The 17,313-nt window shown below is 48.5% G+C and overlaps 1 protein-coding gene across 11 annotated transcripts in view; it reads left to right on the top strand.

Annotated features, from left to right (window-relative positions):
* Window positions 1–3,139: 3,139 nt before the first annotated feature.
* Window positions 3,140–17,313, top strand: part of SIN3A (SIN3 transcription regulator family member A) — a 60,595-nt gene continuing 46,421 nt past the window's right edge. For 8 of the 11 annotated variants that reach the window (XM_073303438.2, XM_073303449.2, XM_073303445.2 and 5 more), the window contains exon 1: window positions 9,272–9,703. The gene's annotated coding sequence lies outside the window, so the exon portion shown is untranslated. Of the gene's footprint in view, window positions 3,158–9,271; window positions 9,704–17,313 lie in introns of those variants that run through there. The other 3 variants (XM_073303443.2, XM_073303440.2, XM_073303446.2) reach the window with 3 other exon arrangements.

The following is a 17,313-nucleotide window of genomic DNA, read 5'->3' as shown; positions in this document are numbered from 1 at the left end:
GAAGTGTACAGTGCTCACTTTATATTATTTTTGATTACAAATATTTTCATAGTAAAAGTGATAAACAAAAGAAATAGTATTTTTCAATTCATCTCATACAAGTACTGTAGTGCAATCTCTATCGTGAAAGCGTAACTTACAAATGTAGAATTTTTTTTATTACATAACTGCATTCAAAAACAAAACAGTGTAAAACTTTAGAGCCTACAAATCCACTCAGTCCTATTTCTTGTTCAGCCAATTGCTAAGACAAACAAGTTTGTTTACATTTACGGGAGATACTGCTGCCTGCTTCTTATTTACAATGTCACCTGAAAGTGAGAACAGGCGTTCGCATGGCACTTCTGTAGTCGGCGTTGCAAGGTATTTACGTGCCAGATATGCTAAACATTTGTATGCCCCTTCATGCTTCCACCACCACTCTGGAGGACATGCTTCCATGCTGATGATGTTCGTTAAAGTTAACTTAATTTGTGACTGAACTCCGTGGGGGAGAATTGTATGTCCCCTGCTCTGTTTTACCCGCATTCTGCCATATATTTCATGTTATAGCAGTCTCAGATGATGACCCAACACATGTTGTTTGATTTACGAACACTGTCACTGCAGATTTGACAAAATGCAAAGAAGGTATGAATGTGAGATTTCTAGCACTCGAACCAAGGTTTAAGAATATGAAGTGCCGTCCAAAGGCTGAGAGGGACGAGGTGTGGAGCATGCTTTCAGAAGTCTTAAAAGAGCAACACTCCAATGCGGAAACTATAGAATCCGAACCACCAAAAAAGAAAATCAACCTTCTGCTGGTGGCATCTGACCCAGATGATGAAAATGAACATATGTCGGTCCACTCTGCTTTGGATCGTTATTGAGCAGAACCTGTCCTGGAATGGTGGTTGAAGCATGAAGGGACATATGAATCTTTTGCGCATCTGGCATGTAAATATCTTGCAATGCCAGTTACAACAGTGCCATGCAAATGCCTGTTCTCACTTTCAGGTGACCCTGTAAACAAGAAGCAGGCAGCATTATCTCCTGCAAATGAAACTAAACTTGTTTGTTTGCGTGATTGGCTGGAGTAGGACCAATGGCGGATTAATGATTTTGCTGCCCCTAGGCACTGAAATAATTGCCGCCCCCCAACAGCAGCTCCCTGCCCCCCCCACTGCAGCTCCCCGCCCCAGCTCACCTCCGCTCCGCCTCCTCTCCTGAGCGTGCCGCCAGGTCCTGCTTCTTCCCGCTCCCTGCCAGTGCTTGTGCGCGAAACAGGTTTGCGAAGGAGGGGAAAGAGGGGGGAACGCAGCGCGTTCAGGAGAAGCGGCAGGGCCGGGGCAGGGATTTGGGGAAGGGGACTAATAGGGGCAGGGAGGGGGCGGGGAAGGGGTGGAGTTGGGGTGGGGCCGGGAGTGGAGGGCATGAACCAGCACCGAGGGAAGCAGCCTCTGGCTGCTATTATAAATTTGCCCCCCCTGCAAATTTGTTGGCCTAAGCTTTAATACGCCGCTGAGTAGGACTGAGTGGACTTGTAGGCTCTAAAGTTTTACATTGTTTTATTTTTGAGTGCAGTTATTTTTTTGTACATAATTTGAAATTTGTAAGTTCAACTTTCATGATAAAGAGACTGCACCACAGTACTTATATTAGGTGAATTGAAAATACTATTTATTTTGTTTTTACAGTGCAAATATTTGTAATCAAAAATAAAGTGAGCACTGTACACTTTGTATTCTATGTTGTAATTGAAATCAATATATTTGAAAATGTAGAAAACATCCAAAAATATTTAAATAAATGGTATTCTATTATTGTTTAACAGTGTGATTAATCGTGATAATTAAATCCCACCCATATTTTCCCTTAGATTGTAAGAACAGAGCATCAGCTCCCAGGATCCAAGTGTCTACTGGTGTTCACGGCCAGTCATGTGTCATTGTTTCCCTGTTCTCCCCCCATCTGCCTGTACCCATCTGTTGTCTCTTGTCTTATATACAGATTGTAAGATCTTTGGGGCAGGGCCTATCTTTTTGTTCTGGGTTTGTACAGCACGTAGCACAATGGGGTCCTGGTCTATGACTAGGGCTGCTAGGTGCTACAATAACACAATACAATAATACAAAAAATAAGAATTCCTACAACAATAGTGGGGAGAGAGTGCTCCTTCCTAGCACTCACCCCTTTGCTAAACTGCTCCTCCAAAAGAGATTCCTGTGCTCTTGGTCCAACCAACAGGGGTCTTGCCCTTCTCGCCCATTAGACGTTCTCTGTTTGATAAAGTGTGCATAGCTGGTATAACTACTTAAAGTAGAGGACTGAGACTCAGAAGATCAGAGTTCTGCCACAGCCCTCAGGCAAATCACTTAATCTCTGTGCCTCAATTTCCCTATTTTCCACTGAATGCATCCGATGCAGTGAGCTGTAGCTCACGAAAGCTTATGCTCAAATAAACGTGTTAGTCTCTAAGGTGCCACAAGTCCTCCTTTTCTTTATACGATGAGGGTAATACCTACCGCCAAGACCTGATGCAAGGGTTAATCTTGCATGTTGGTAAACTGTCCTGAGATCCTTGGAGAGAGGACACTCGCTATACAAGCAGGATGATGGTGTTACAGGAGTTAATGGTTGGATGGGAGCTGCCAGGACAAGGCACACTATTAATTAATTATTATTATTATTAGAAAAGAATCACTTACTGTGCTGCTGCTGTGTTCCCTGCTCTGGAGTGGGGCTGCCAAGGGGGGCGTCTTAGCACAACCGCACCGCTCCCATGGCCCTAGGACTGGCGCTGTGGCGTTCAGCACAACTTTGCTTTTGTGATCCTAACACTGTAACAGGTAGGTTCAGAAAGTGCTTCAAGCGCAGCTAGACAGATGGAAACCGGAGTTAATGCAAGCTCCAGTGTGTGAACGCTCACTTCAGTCCCCGACGTGCAGGCGTGAGTTTGATGTACATAAATGGCCGATCAGCAGCCTAACTCCACTTTCGCACAAAGCCCTGCCCTGCGTGTTTTGGGGAAGAGGGGAGGGCGTGTCCAGGGTTGCAGGTTTGGATCCAGCCTTCCCTCCCCTGATGGGTGGGATTGAAGTGACGAGTTTCAGCTAGAGGCCAATCCCGTTTGGGGGGAGTTCCCATCCATTCAGGACTCCTCGCCTGGGCTTTGAGGGTATGTAACAGCTGCTTTCAATTTAGTCCCCAAAATATTGGGCGTTTTTTGGGGGTGTGTGTTAAGATCACCCGGCTCAAATCGGGCCAGAACCAGAGGAGAGAAAGGGGGTGGTAGGTGGAGCTGTTGGTAATCAGGGTGGGAGAGGGACTGAGCACTCGGATCCGTTGAGGAAGAGGGGAGAAATTAAAAACAGTTTTTCCCTGGGTTTTGCTTTACCCTCGCTCTCCCTCCCCCTCCCTTCACGGAGATCCGAGGAAGAGCAAGCGTTTGGCCGGGTGGTATGCGTGCTGGTGGTGTTTGTTTAACATCGCGCTGGGATCCATGCAGTTTGGAGGAAAGGAGGAGGAGGAGGAACAGGGACACTTCACTTCCCCCGCCCCTTATTTTGCTTGGCATAAACAAAGCTGCGCTGCGGGTCAAGGTCCCGAGAGAAGGTTTAGGAGTTTGTTGAGTAGATTTTTGGGGTGCGGGGGTGGCTTTTGCAGCACGGCTCGGTGCAGGGCTTTGCAGGCGCTGCCAGAGCGTGGATCTAGTTTACAAATCCCAAGGCCGGATGTACTCGCAGAGAGGGCGGAATCGGAACCCGCAGATTTGTGCTTCTTTACGTGAAAACTTGTTGGGGGAGGCGTGTGAACAGATCTGCCAAGAGGCAGCTGCCGGCAGGGGGGCCTGGGCTGCAGCTCCAGTTTCTCTCTCGCTGAACCGGCAGCTGTGTGATTGTTATTTTTAAATTCACACCAAAACAATCCTCGCCGGAGCCCCGCTGAATGGAGTGGGGCCTCTAGCAGCCGCCGTGGCGTTCCATTGCCGAACGCAAAGTAGCCAGACACCGGGTGAACGTTCCAGCGCCGAACCCCTGTTCACGCGCGAACGTTCCGTTACCGAACGCTTGCTACCTGCAGTGCACTGAGCCTACTTTGCGACCCAAACCGAAGCAGCCGCCTTCCTCCTGGTCTCGATCCATCGAGCTCTCATCTCCCAGCTGACTGAACCTGATTCCCTTTGCAAACATGGAGTTGCATCTCTAGTCTCCACCCCGCCTCCTATGCCGGTGGGAGGGAAAGATGGACAGCTCCGGGGTTGGGCTACCCCCGCAGGCCCCTTTTCTCCCGCAAGCCGGTGGTCCTTGCCGCTTTTTTGCAGAGCGGCTCAAAATAGTTTAAAGAAGCAAAGGAACTGTGAAGGTCGGGGATGGGGGGGGGGGGTCAAGTTGGTATGGTTCTGACCTGGGGAAAGGAAACACTGCAGAGGGGGCGTCTATCAGAGAGACAGGGACGAGGATTTAGGGTGTTGGACTGATCTGCATGGAGTTAGCTACCGTGGCGGGCTGGCCCTCTCCATGCTGGTCTCGCGGCCCGAGAGACGAAAGGGGCTTCCTTGCGCTCGTTATAGCGCTAGCAAAGTGAGGCCGCCAGCAAGGCTGGGTTTTGGGGCGGACTCTGGAGGGGGCGGGAACAGCAGGCTGGAAAGCAAAGGAGGGTTCACGTTCCAATTTACAAGGCGTGGATGGTGAGGGCGGAGGGGATTCTGCCTCTTCTCTCTTTCCAGCCTAGAGGAGACCCCACTGAGAGAATCCACTCCAGAATCCTGCCAGTCTGAGTCGCTTTCCCCCTTTTGTGCTGGAGGAACGCTGCTATTTGCAACCTCAGCTATGCAAGCAGCGTAGCGTGCCCGTACTGCATGAGACTGATAGAGTGAATACGCAGTACACACACTCACAGTCCTTCCCCCGCCCCCTTCCTCCCTATGTAGTCATAGGGCGGGATTAGCCCTTCTCCTTGGGTAGAAGAATTAGCCCCACCCCTTCTGCTTTATTGGCTAGGGTTCCCAAATCGCCCCGCCTGTCAGAAGACCTGGCTGTTTTTCAGGTTGGTCTCCCGCCCCAAATGGTAAAGGACTGCCTAATTCCATCAGGAAGAGGGAAGTTTTCCTCTCCTTGGAGCTGATTGGTAGAAATGAAAGCATTGGCCCGCCCCCTTCTGCCTCCAAGGGAGGGAGAATGGGGGAGGGGGAGAAGGCAGGTCTGGTGTCTTCCCCCATCCTCCCCCCCACGTGTAATAGATCCGCCCCACGTGGGGCGCAGCCATCCCGGAAGTGAAGCTGCGCAGTCAATGCTAGGAGGGACTTAGGGACAAAAGGTTTCGCCCAGAGATCAGTCAGATCTGCCCGGCAAAGAGATAGGGAGAGGCAATCCCCCCTCTGCCGACAAGCCCTCCTGCTGGGGCGGGGGACCACCTGCCAAGGTGCCTCTTTCCTAATAAAATCCCCCCCTCCCCACCGGGCAAGGGCAGGGGTGGCTGCTTAGGATATTTTCGGAGGGAGCTCTCGCCCTCACCGCTGTGGATTCATAGGCCAGCCCCCTTTTCCTCTAGCTTCTGGGGGAGGAGAAGGCGGGAGAGTCACCCTAGCTGCGCTCTCTGGTCTTATATTGCTTGGCAGCAAAAGCACTCGGCGGCCCTGTTTCCTCCCCCGTGCCGCACGGGGTTTTTTTTTTTTGAGCGGGAGACAGCAGAAATCCAGCCTTGGTTTACTCTGGAGATCTAAGTGGGAGACTGCACGGAATCTGCCTGGCTGGATATCTGAAATACTACACATCATTCGCTTGCGGGTCTCCCCCCCCCCTCCCCCGATCTCCCTTCCCCTCCAATGCATAGTGCGCCCGTGAGGTGAAAACCTGAGATTAAGAGCAAGGAGCAACAAATCTCGAGCTTGGTTTGGGCGGGGGCGGGGGGGAAGAGGTTGGTAATGCGAGAACCTCCCCCACCTTTCCCCAATTTCTTTTCGTTCTTTCCAAGTCCCGTCTGGCGCCAGAACGTTTGGACTGCCTCGTGGAGGCAGAGGTTTTTTTTCTTTTCCCCTTCTCTGAGATCTATCCTGAAGGTAAAGAGTGTGGCCCAAAGTTTTTGGCACACCCGCCCCAGCCCTCCTTGAGCCAGCGTATGGGAAAGGGGATGGCTTTCACCATCTCGGTGCCTTGACCGAGTACCAGCTCCTCCCTTGCTGTGATTCCCCCCAGTCCCTGGATAAATGAGCCTCTGTCACAAGCAGACTTTTGCTGGGTTGATTTCAGTTTAGGGGGCTATAAAGCTCTTTGGATGTGGATCGTACAATGTATCTGCCCTCTGGTTAGCTACAAATCTTGTACTATGTAGTCCACGAGGAGCGCAGAGAGAGGGAGCTCTGCGTGCGTGTTGTTTGTCTTTACTACCTTGTACTTCTATGTCCTGAAACGTGGAAATTGCGTGCAATCTGCAGTACAGCACGTGGATTTTCCCTTAAACCCTGTTTTACCCTAGTGCTGTCGTGCTTTGCTTTACAGTCGGGGTGGAGCCTTAACCTCTGGTATGCTTTCAGGGACAGAGTTAACACGTAGAAAAGAGGGTACCTGGTTACTCCGTGCACTAAGGGGGCGAGGCAAAAGAGGAAATCACCCCAGTTTTTAGGGACGAGTGAGTCGGTGGGACAGTCCAATGCAGAGAAATCGATTCCTTCCCTCCCTGCTTTTATTGGGCTCAGACTCATTGTAAAAAGATGTGAAGCGAAGCCTCTCCCATTCGCAGGGGCTGCTCTTTAGAAGGGAGCCTCATTGAAGTCTCTCTCTTAATTCAGAACTACAAGTTCAGTCATGTTGGAAGATATTTTAAAACTGAAGCCTGCACGTCTGCTCCAAAGCTACTGGGAGCTAGCTGGAGGCGTGTCTGGAGGAAGCTAAAGAGGGTTTAATAGTAGCTCTCACTGTTGGTATGTGTGTACATCATGCACTAAAGAGACCGTGTGAGCGAGGGGTGCTGGCACTTGAGGATTTCTGAACTGGCTGGGCGATGCATAACCTGCTCACCTTTTTATTTTAATTACAATCATGCTTCAAAATATGAATCAGAAAGTCGCTTGTTTGAAACTGCAGCAACAGGCAGCATCCTGCCACCCAGTACAATAATTAGCAGGGTTATAAGTGGAAGGTGAAGGACAATCTCCAAGTGATCCAGATATTGTCCCTTTTTACACCAGGGAAGAGAGAGGAGTTGTGTGGGCAACACCCAACAGAGGTATAGAACCAAATATTAAAAATAGTATCAGCCATATGCTTAAGACCTGTGTGCTACTTTGCCTTGACTGTCCCATGCCTATTACAGCAGGCTCTTCTAGACAGGGAGGTGTTAAGGTCTGTGTGTGTACTCTTAACTGTATCTGAGGTACAAAATATACTTCCAAATAAGGTTTCTGGACAGTTTTAAGGCTTGGAATAGAAAGTGTGTGTAATGGTATTGGCCTGCGGGAGGCAATAAGAATACAGGTTTCAGAGTAACAGCCGTGTTAGTCTGTATTCGCAAAAAGAAAAGGAGTACTTGTACTCACGAAAGCTCATGCTCAAATAAATTGGTTAGTCTCTAAGGTGCCACAAGTACTCCTTTTCTTTTTAATAAGAATACAGTTTTATTAGGGTACCACCAGAAGGTATCTTTCATTTGTTGTCTGCATGGTGACTGTTATTAAATGCCAAGAATTCACTGTGATTTACACTGCTAGTCAATTTGTTTTGACTATCCTCCTCTCCCTTGGAAGCATGGGGCTTGTATTGAATGGATACACTGTGTCACTGACTTCTGTAGTAAGGAAGAATTGAGGATGAGAATTGTACATGTTGCTGGCCTGGAGAAGCCTCTAAGGCAGTTGGTCAGTGCTCCCTCCACAAGTCAGCGGTAGTGGAAATACACAGAAACTCCTGTGTGGAATTAATAAAGCAAAGTCACTGTAGTGGCTAAAAGTAAGCTAAGACTTGGATTTCCAATGCAGTTATTTAGCGATGGGGTCATGCAACTTCAGGTAAAGAAATGCACACTTTATTTTTTGCTGTTGTTTGTTTGCCTTCTGGGCCTGTCTGTCCTTTGAGACAAACTTAATGCTTCCTCGCAGAAACTTTGGGGGAAAAGCTTTCAGACTAGAGGGAAAATGACATCTGTTTAATCCTATGACAGCTTTTTCTTCCACATGAGTGTAAAAACATACCTGAACTTTATATTGGAATACAAATCTACCTTCCCTATCTGCTTCAGTTTGGAGTAGCTCTGATCCAAAATGTGCTCAAGTTGCTCAGTAGGTGACCTGCAGTTCCTTGAGGCTGGATTCCAAATCCAGTGTTGTGGTTTAATGCGACCACCACGACCACCACGTACAGCTTTGGTGTTGTCTCAAAAGGTGTTCTTAAATAGTGCCTGTTTTGTTGTATGGTTTCACTTGTTACCTCCTGTAAAGTTGCTGCAAGTTTCAAACTGGGTTGATAGGAGTAAAAGGAAACTAATTACCTTGCTTCCTAGCGGGCAGTATGCACGAGGTTTCATCCCAGTTTAAATTGTATGCAAGCGGATGAATCTCACAGATAATCTGGAAACTGGGTAGCATGATTGACCTCATGCAACTTGTTGCATTCATGCATTACTATTGCGAGTGCATAGCTGCTTAAGTTTGGTGCCTGCGTGTATTAAACTGGGCTACTGGCCGTGCGGCTGAATCTTGTTGCACCCATGCATGCATCGTGCGTTAGCGATACTGGGCGTACCGCCGTTGCATCTTGTAGAGTTGGACAGAATTGGCGCCCGTGCTGCTGCAGCTTGTTGCACCCGTGCATTGTACAGTGTTAGTGCACGTGCTGGGGCAACACTCTGAAGCAACATGGGTGCAGATACACGGCTTGTAGTGCGCCCAATGCACTAGCTGCTGCCCCCGGGATTGTGGGCGGATTTGTAGGGGCACGAATCTGGATCCACTTGCAGATGTAAACATTCCACAAAAGAGCTCCCCAGAGAGGGGGCGGAGCTTCCTAGTGGCCGGGGGCGGAGCCTGAGATAGGGGGAGTCTAGGTTTGACCGATGTGCACCTATTCCAATCGTTGACCGGTTCCTGTAGGCGGCATTCAATGAGAGAGGAATGGAGGCGGGACTAGGCGGGGCTTGTTTCCTATACGGACATTTTTCCTCGGTCCCCCCCTTCACATCCCCTTCCTGGGGGTTGTGTCCAATAGGGGCGGGGGATGGGGGTGGGCACTGCGCTGTGATTGGGAGAAGCGGTGAGTGGCAGGCTACGTACCCAATGGAAGCGCGGGGGTCTCCCCCCGGGCCGGGGAGGGGCGGGATTTCCCGGGGAACAGAGAAGCGGCCAGCGCTCGGCGGCCGCCGCCGAGAGACGGTTACTCCATTTTACCCCCCCTTCACCGGGGCCGACCATCCCTCGTATCTGTCCAGGCCCAGCCGCCCCTCACCCCCTCCACTGCCCGAACCGAGCAGCCGCCGCCCCCGCCCGGAGGAGGAGGGGCCCGGGGACCCCCCACCCCGCCCGGAGCAGCCGCCGGGGCCGGGGAGCCCTCCCACAGCGCGACACCGCCAGGGACCGTCCCTCTCGAGTAGCCGCCGGAGCCGGGGGGGAGCTGCCGCCGCCGACCCCGCCAGCAGCAGGAGGAGGGGCCCGAGGGCCGCCCCCGCGTGAGGAGAAGGGGCCCGGAGAGCCACCGGCGGGGCGCGATCCCCCTGGGCGCAAGGGGGCTTTGAGGTGAGCGCCGAGGGGTCGGGCGGTGTGACAGTCCCGCCGGGCGCCGCGGGGGGCGGGTCGCTCCTGTCCCTTCTCGCTCTCCGTATGGGGCGGGGACTCGCGCCGGTGGCCCGCGCGCTTCGGGCGCCACCGGGGGAGGGGAGCGAGAGCAGCCTCCCACGCTGCGTCTCCCCGGGGGTTCCCTGCCCCGGCGAGCGGGCGGTTCCGCGCAGCGGTCCCCCGCGTGCGCCGGACACAGGCGCCCCCCACCCCCCGGTGCAGAACGTACACGGAGCCCCCTCCCCCGGCGAGCGTAGCGGACAAGTAGCCGCTCCCACTCTCCGTCCCGGTCGGGTTGTTTTCCCGGGCTCTGGATTAGCGAAGATGAGCTTCCCGAACCCTTTCCTTCGCTTCGGATCACTCGCATTGCACATGCAGCCGCCCCCTTGCCCCGGGAGTCGGTGCAGCGGACACGGGCCCGCCTCCCTTCCCGCGACAAACTCCCTTCCCCTAAGAACCGAGTGCACGGAGTATAAGCCGTACTTGGATAGCCCGCGGGCTGCATCGCACTCAGCCCGCCCCCGTCGTGCCCCTACCGGAGTCCACCCCCCGGAATCCCTCGGTACCGAGTACATTGCACACGGGCCCCGCCCCCGTCCCTGGGACACCCTCTTCCTCTCAGTACTGGATGCGTTCCACGCAGGCTCCTCCCTCTCCCCATCTCTGCTCTCACCCCGGTGCCGGGAGGGTGGCACCCAGCCTCCTCCCCCGCGCCCGTCAGTCAGTGCTGGCATTGCACACAGGCTCCGCCTCTGGGGACGTCGCCTTCCCCGGTACACTGCACGCTGCTAGCTCCTCCCACTCCTCTGTCCGTGCAGGTCTTGGGTGGATTGCACACAGCCGCCTCCTCCCCTGTACTCTTCCCTTATGGGGGCTTTGCATTTCGGCTCCTACCCCGCTTCGATCCCTTACCGGAGACCCGCGGTGAGCGGGTCCATTTCACACAGCACCCTTATTGGGGACCCGCACCCTGTGGTCACTCAGCCTCGGCTAGTTACACGGAGCAGTATTGCACTCGTCTGGCGGTTCTCCCCGGTTGTATCCCAAACGCTCTGGGGTAGCCGACTGGATTTGATCCCTGCAGCGAGGCAGCGATGTTCAGAGGTCTCCTTCCTTAACTCTTAGCAGGGTGGGGGTAACTGGACGCTAAGCACTAGGTAACTGGCTGGCGGAAGGAAGCTCTGTCAGCAAAGGCCAGTGGCTTGGGGACAGCCTGTCTTCCACGTGCCTGTGATGTGTATCTGGAGGGTGTCCAGAACACATCCATACCTCCAGCCGAGTTAGAGCTGTGTTGTCCACTGGAGCTCCTGCAGGCTCACTCCAGTTATTTAAGAGCATGGGGTGAAGTGGGGGCTTCGGTGTGTGGGGGGTGTTTTGCATTTTGGGGAGAGAGGCAAAAGACTCTCCAGTGGTCCTTTGTACTTCAAAGTACCTGATCACAGGGAAAGGGCAGCCAGTCACCTCCCATAGTATAGTATGGCTGGAGCTTCTGCATTAATCATCAGCCTCTTGTGCTTGTGTAGTCTGTCCTCAAATGCTCCATGTATGTGCAGAGCCAGCTAGGAGATAATTGGGCTGAGTGAGCATGCTGAACAGCAGAAGATGGGCATAGTTACTACAGAATATTCCTGGGTCGTTGTAAAATATCCCGTGTGTAATACTTTAGTCTGGAGAATTTAAATCTCTTGTTAATGATGTACGTTTCTATGGTAATCAGAAACCTCAGGTTTTTACAGATTAAAAAAAAATACAGGCTGCCTTTTAGTACTTTACTCTCACTTGATTCCTCATTGTACACTTCATATTGTTTACAAATACTCAGGAAGAGGGAGCTAAATAAAACATGTTTGAGGTGTGGAAATAAACTGAACTGAGTTGTGTTAGTGTGGATGAGCAGCTGAAAATGATTACATCAGTGGGGTTTCTGCAGATTTTCATAGAACTTAACTAAAATCTTCAGATTTATTCCTTCAACCCACCTCATTCATCACCATATTAATAGTGTAAAGTAGGGGTAGTCAATTATTTTTTTGTCAAGGTCCAGACTCCAGAGAAAATAATAATAAAAAAAAGTAAATAAAAAGATTTTGGGATCTGTTAAAAAGCACCTGGTGGTCTGGATTTGGCTTGCAGTCCACCTATTTATTACCCCTAGTGTGTAGTAACTGTTTAGAGTATTTCCTGTAGAAAGTATTATTTTAAAATATAAAAACAATATTTTACATTTACCACAGTTCCTAACAAATATACATGGTTAGGTGCCTGTGTTTCTTGTTCTGCTGCTACTTTTTGGTTTTGGACGCAGCATCACTTATGAGTAACTGGCCTATTCTGCTTTCACTCTTTAAACCCACTCTGAAGGGACATGTAGATTTATTAGAATTTCCAGATTTCTTTTGAAAGAAATTCTATCAAAGGACTGTTGCAGTTTCTAGATAGAAATACTGCAAAGCTACGCATAAGAACCCTGCACGGAACAACACAGAGGCATGTAGGAGTCTGAGAATTACTGTTAGAGTATTCTGCTACTAACATTAATTTTTTTAATATTTTAATCAAGAACTGACATCCTTCTCTACATGTATGCTCCTCACAATCTTTAAATTTATCAGTGGCCTGCACTGAGTGTATCAGTTTCAGTATCTTTGGGTTTTTTTTTTGTTTTTTTTTTTTTTACTCCTTTGCTTACTGTACATCAATAGAAACTGCATTAGGGTTTTACCCGGGGTTGTAGGTAACTGGGAATGGTATTCTCATAAACTGTAGAAGCATTAATATATTTTGTATTTGTCTTGTCAAATGCCAGATTCCTTCCTTGAATCTGGGCCAATGAAACACAGAATACAAAGTGTTTTTTTATAGTATTGCCCATGTAGATATGACATCAGTACATGCACCAATATAAACTGGTATTTGCTTAAGATACATCTGCTGTATCAGAGCAAGATATGTTCTATTTGGGCGACTGAAACTGTTTGTAAAACTGACAAATACTTGCTGTTTAAATGGAAGCTGCTTGAGTGACCAAATGTGTCATGAGGAATGTGTGAGCTTTTTGATTACCATTTTTTTCTGAAAAACTCTAATCCAGAACTAGTTTAGTCTAAGTATATTCAATGAGTGGGATTTATTTCATAGCGCTGTGTTAGGCACAGTACCAACTGGAAGGGGTTAAAAATTTAATATAAATATAGACTTACCTGTATTTAAATATAACGGTCAGGTATGACTTGTTTAGTGTCTGCTATAAGTGAACAAACTCATTTAAAAGAACACTATGTACAATGAAGCACCTTTGAATGAGTATCTAATTAAAGAATAGATGTCCAAGGTGGACTTGTGGTTGTGGTCTGTACTGCTGTGCCTGAGGCCCAGATTTGATTTGGGGACTCGTCTTCTCCGTGCCAAGTGTTTGAGTGAGTGATATGCATCAGGTATGCCCCTCAGCTCCTCACCCAGTCTTGCAGTGTGTCCTGGGTTCATGCCCCCAGCCTGCATGTCCTCAGCTCCCGCCCCAGAGGGCAGGGTTTCCCCAAATGCCTGCTCACTTGGGGGAGGGGCCCAGCGGGACAGAGAGAATCTGAGCCTTTCAGAGTGAAGAGGCCTCCTGGGATGCTAGCTCATATGAGGGGCAGGAAGAGGAGCCCAGGTCCCCCTAAAGGGGCAGATGCCCTCAGATGCTGGCATACGCATACCAGGGGAGAATGTGGGGCTGACAGGTTCACCACCCACCCACCTGAATGTCACCTCTCCCAGCATTGAGTAGTGGAGACCATTTGGGCCACAATCAGAGCCACAGTTTGATTCCCTAGGTCTGCTCAAAAAAAGTGGGTAGAATCTGTCAACCTTAAGAAATGCTTCCTCCTCTCCACCCCCAGGGTTCTATATCTTGAGAACTTCTTGCTTGGGTGACCCCAAATTTGCATCCTTTTGAGGCATACTAAATTTCAAAACAATATGAATAAGCATGTGGATTTTAGAGCATTTGAAGTCAGCGGAAGTGAGTTTTCAGCCTTAACTATAGCAGAGCTGGTTTTCTGCAAAAATAAAGGCTGCAGTATGGAGAGGGAAAAGGTGTGTGGTTAGCAAATGATTGTATCCCCAAGAGTGTGATTGGGATTCAGTGGACTCTGTGCAAGGGTTTAAAGAAACTTTCAATACACTAAAAGGTAAAGTGTAAAAGAAAACTGATGCAGTAAAATAGAAAACTATTAAATAATACTCTATTAATGAAAATGTTTTAGGAAACAGTACTGTCTTAAGTGAGTGTCTAGTGATAAGATTTTAGTGTAACAAGATGCCAAAAAAATCACCTCTGGTTGAACTGAGGAATTGTCTGAAACTTGAAGTGGTATATAGGTAGCTCACCCATTAGTTGCGTGCCATCTCAGTGCAAACCTGTGAATGCCAGATGTCCTCAGCAAGGATGATGGCACTTCAGACTCCATCTTAGCTTTCACAATGCAGGCTTTAGGATAAAGTGGCACTGGTAAGTCACCCCCCTTCTTCCCCCCCCCTTCTACCATGGGTGGCTTTAATTGGCTCTTTTATGTGTAGTGTTGTTGATCTCATGGTTAAGGCACTGGGTTGGATCTCAAGAGATGGCAATTCAATTCCTGGCCCTGCCACAGACCTTCTGCATGACCTTGGGCAGGTCACTTAGTCTTCCAATTTTCAATACAAATGGGGATAAATATTCTCTAGTTAATGGGGCTGTTGTGAAGATAAATTTGTTGATAATTGTCGTGCACTCAGTGATGGAAGTGATTATACACACCTAGATGGCATCTGGATTCACTAACAATTAGACACATTTAATTTTGCTAGCTGGAAGGACTGTCCTGGCTGTCTCTAATCTCATGCTGCTTGGCACAGAGGTACAGATCTGACTTCCCAAACAACACTGGGTTTTGTTAAAATATTGGCTTTCAGTGAAATGGTGTGGAGACTATTGTCTACTGTTACCACTGGAGACAAGTATTGAAGAAATAAGAGTAATATTAGGGAAATTGAAATTGTTATTAAATGGTGGTAGAGCTATACATTTTCCAGTGTCTCTGCCTTGAACAGCATATGGACACAGTGCCGTTATAACAAAATACCACAGACGCTGAACTATGGAAAACTCAAGAAATACTAGGCTGACCGGAGTTCTTGAAGTCATGTAAAGAGAAGAGAAATACAGGATGTTTTTCACACTGGATTACAACATGCAATAGATAGATCTCTTCAGGTTTACTTTGCCTGCTGTTGTGATGTGTCATTCATGGTCAGGCCAGTCAGGGAGCACTCAGTACAGGCCTTGTTGAACATGTAGGTCTTGGAATGAGAAATGTTGTGTTGAAATTGGCATACAAACCAGTTTAGTTTCCAGGATTTATAAATCGTTTTCTGTCTAGATTGCAGTTTTGGTCTTCTCCAGCATTGAAAGCTTTTATGGTTGTTAAAGCCAGAGCAGAAAATGTAGGCCTATATGTATTCCTCTGTCTGGATGGGGGTGTGCTCTTGGTTGCACATTTGTATCTTTTTCCTCCCCATTGCTGCATTCTTAGGTATTCTGAGCACTAATGATGGAAGAAATGTTTTTGTAGAAATTGGACACCATGGAGGTGGGGAAATTTACTTCTTATGTGAGGTTTTGATTCACTTTGTGTTCTCACAAATTATTACTGTGTAATTTTCAGAGTTGGGGTCATCATTAACAGCTGCTGCTGTGACAATGTGTAAATTAATGCCTCACCACCACTTTTCTCATCCTCCCTTTTCAAGTCTGGGTTGAGGTGAGTGGGGTTTAAGATTATCCTAGCTGCATCTAGTCTGAGGCCTAGGTAAGATCCATAGCTGCATAATCAATGGGCTGCCAGCACTTCACCTTGCTGTCAATTCTCAACGTTTCAGGGAGTTCATTTAATGTCTTTTCAGTATCTATATTAGGTACTTATATGGTCCCCAGTTCCATAGTATCCGAGTGCCTCACAACCTTTAATATATATTTGTTCTAGCAACACCCCTGTGAGGTAGGTCAGTGCTGTTTTTCCCATTTTTCAAATGGAGAACTGAGGTACAGAGCAAATAACTAGCCCAAGGTCACATAGGAAGTCTGTGGCAGAGCAGGAAATTGAGTGCAGGTCTTCTGAGTCCCAAGCACTAGCTAAGATTTCTCATTTCCCTGCCCCTACCCACCATTCTTTCCGTGGTCCAAATGAGAAGAAACCGTAAGTGTTTCAAGCTATTTTACTTTCTCAGGTAAAATCTATCCCTGTCTGACCCCCTCAGCTCTTCCCTCCCCAACTTTTCTGTCCCTTTTCTCCTCCTCCACCCTATTTTGCTTTCTTGCTTCTGCAATCCTTTTATTTCTGCTAACGTTTGAAATCCCCACACTTCCTTTCTTTTGTCTTTTGGATGTGTATGTATATGTGTGTAGATTTCTACGGTCCACTTGTTGTCTATCCATATCAGGTCCTCTCCTCATTTTAAGACCCTTTTCTCTCCCTCCTCTCCCTTCATTAAAGCAGGTTTACCAACCTCATTCAGGCCAAGTCTATACTACACACTTCAGTATAACTGCATCACTCAGGGATGTGGATTTTTCACACCCCATAGTGACGTAGTTAACCCCCCAAGTTGACAGCGCTATTGTTGGTGGGAGAGCTGCTCCTGTCGACATAGCTACCACCTTTCATGGAGGTAGAGTTATTAAGCCAATGGGAGAGCTCTCTCACGTCAGCTTAGCGCTTTTGGTGAAGACTCTCTCTAGCGGTGGAGCTGCGCCAATGCAAGTTTGTAGTGTAGACCTGCCCTCAGTTAGACTCTGGACAGAACTGCACTAACATTTAAAAAACAAAGTAATAATAGAAGGATCAGCGTTGTACATATTATAGTTATAAACCTGTATAAAACCTTTTAGGAACATATGTTAAAACTTCAGACAGCTTGTGAAAAGATGTCTGCAGCATGCAATTTGAATTAGGACATGAGGGTCACCGGATACATCACTCTGTATTAAACTGTTCCTTGTTATGCTTTTTCTGAGAAATCCTGGAATTTGGGGATATATTGAGCTCTCCCATTTGTTTAAAAAATAAGAGTCTAGGGATACATGTTCAGTATGTGACTACACAGTTGGCATAGCCTTTCTCAGAAATCTCTCACATCTTTGGGGATTGAGATCTTCTTTCTCTGTGATCGCTGTTCCATGATTAGTTCTTGAAAAAGGAACTCATCTGCTAAAAGATTCCTAGTCCTGACAGGTGTTGAGATAGAAGACCTTTAAAAATTACATTATTCTTATTACCATATTGCTCTTTTTCCATTTTGTGTTTAACAACTTATCTCAAATCTGTAGAGCTGGAAACCAGTTCGGGGTGGGCAAACTTTTTGGGCCGAGGGCCACATCTGGGTGGGAAAATTATATGCAGGGTTGGGGTGCAGGAGGGAGTGCGGGGTGTGGGAGGGAGTACGGTGTGCAGGAATGGGCTCAGGGCAAGGGATTGGGGCAGAGGAGGGGTGCGGGGTGTACGAGGGGGCTCAGGGAATGGGGTTGGGGTGAAGGAGGGGGCTCAGGGCAGGGG

The sequence above is a fragment of the Lepidochelys kempii genome, chromosome 10, assembly GCF_965140285.1.
Source record: "Lepidochelys kempii isolate rLepKem1 chromosome 10, rLepKem1.hap1, whole genome shotgun sequence".
Taxonomy (NCBI): Eukaryota; Metazoa; Chordata; order Testudines; family Cheloniidae; genus Lepidochelys; species Lepidochelys kempii.
The sequence above is the reverse complement of the archived record's forward strand: the minus strand, read 5'-3'. Positions and strand labels throughout refer to the sequence as shown.